A 2,281-nucleotide genomic window follows, 5' to 3' on the forward strand; every position below is an offset into this window, starting at 1 on the left:
TGTGTTGTATAGAAGAAACACAAATATATATAGTCATAATACATATATATATATATATATATATATATATATATATATAGAGAGAGAGAGAGAGAGAGAGAGATTACATTTATGTATTTGTAAATAAGTAAATGTAGTCTGCTACATCTACGTAATGTTGATTGTATTTATATATTTCTTTTCATAGGGGTAAGGTCTATGGAGTTTGCTCCATCCCCTGAATGTCTTTCTATTATTATTATTTCTCTGGTTATTTTTGGGCAGATATTTTGATGACATTTTATGGGTATTCCCACTGATATTAATAGGAGACACAATCATGTGAGTTAATTTTAGATTAATAAAAATTCCTCAAAGTCTTCATTTGTAAGGTAGAGTCCATTTGTGTTTTATGGATATTTTGTGTTTTCCATGATCCATGGATCCAGAAATCAAGTGGAAGAAATGGGGACAATGGACACACTAGGAAGATTTTTGCTTCCTGCCCCTTCAGCATTAAGTCCTAGGGGCCTATATTTGGCTCCAGATTGGAGAACACTACTGTCAGAGACACTCTACTGACCTGGATGCTTAGATTTCCCATTGGCCCCTTGGGGTTTCAGGGGTCCTTTAACCCAAAAGCTAAGAAATGAATACCAGTGTTATGCAGGGTGATTGAGCCATATTTCCTTGGGAAAATTGGATTGCTTCTCAATGACGGAAATGAAAATGTTTATGTCTGAAGTGAAGTTGATCTTTTAAGTCATCTGTCAGTTGTAACAAATCCTGAGATTAGGTTCAATCAGAAACTACAATCGCCTATTCCGGGAACAATATCGAAGGACACAGACTTGTCAGGGATGGGTTTGTAGATCATTCCTACAGGATAGGACTCAAGATCTGCTGAGGTGTTAATGAGTGTGGAGCAAATACAATAGGAATAGTAGTGAAAAGTAGTTCGAAATACCATCTAAAGGTACCTGACCAGTTGCAGAAATGAGGAGTATAGCTGAAATGAAATTTTCGGTTGTATTTTGTTTAGAAAGTATACCGATATTTGTATTTTCCTTCAATTTCTTTATTGTGTAATATAATATCAATTAAGAGAATGTCCATTATTATCATATTTAAGTTTGAAACACTATAAGAATTTCTCTCAAGGTGCACTGTCATCTATCCTATTCTAAATATATAACGTATTTGCAATTGAACAGTCATAGTATGGTTAAGTGGTTTTGTGACCTGGTTATTTGTTATATTTAATTATGGAATAAGGAAATTAATCATGGTGTAAGGAGATTTGGTGATGTGTCAAGTTGATAAAGGGTGGACTTGTAATAGCTATTCTTAGTTGCCAATTTGATGTAATCACAAATTTAATAAAATGTAAAAATAGATAGCCTGCAAGTAGAGATTTTTGTTTAATTTGAAGTAGGAAGATCCAATCTAATAAGATCTTGGTTTAAGATGGCACACCCCTGTAGTATGGGCAACACCTTATATTATTAACCTATATAAAAACAAGGAAGAAGGAACCTTATGCTGCTTACCTGATTGACCTCACCTTGATAAAAAATTGTCAATTTCTCCACTGGCATTGGAGGCTACTTTTCTTAAAATTCTACCATATACTTAACAGCAGCTAGACATTCAGCCTCTTAACCCAATTACTGATTTTTTGGACTTTCTGTTCTCAAGTAAACATTGGTGGATTAGCTGGACTGCATTTTATACTAATAAATCACCTTTTACTCTCTATGTTAATATTTATTTTACAAATCTGGTCACATGTAGAACACTCAATAGTACATGGACTATTGGATAGAAATCCTGTCTAAAGAGGATTAATGAAGAATCTGAGAATATAGAGGAAAGAAATGAATGTCAAAATATAAGAAATAGTTGATTGAAAATTTTGTGCTTCCTTTCATTTTGTGAAATGATTATATGTTACATATGTCTATATAACATTATTTAAATAACTATAAAAACAAACTTAAAATGATCAAAGACTCTGTGATATTAGTGAAGGATTATAAGTTAGTAAATGAAATATAACTGGCAAGACAACATTCACATAGGAGGCAATGCATCTTTATACTTGATGTATAATCGGTGACAATCAAAATGCTTCACAGTTAGCTGTATGTGTTTTTAGAAAAGCAACTGTAGACAAGTTGATCTTAATGATTTTTTGTTGTTGTTTTCAGATCTATACTAGCATGGTTCTCCATGGCTTATGACTGAAGAATGAGGTGCCTTTAACAATAAACTATTAACAACAAGTTTAAAACGGTAACCC

This window comes from Mus pahari, chromosome 1, assembly GCF_900095145.1.
Source record: "Mus pahari chromosome 1, PAHARI_EIJ_v1.1, whole genome shotgun sequence".
NCBI lineage: Eukaryota > Metazoa > Chordata > Mammalia > Rodentia > Muridae > Mus > Mus pahari.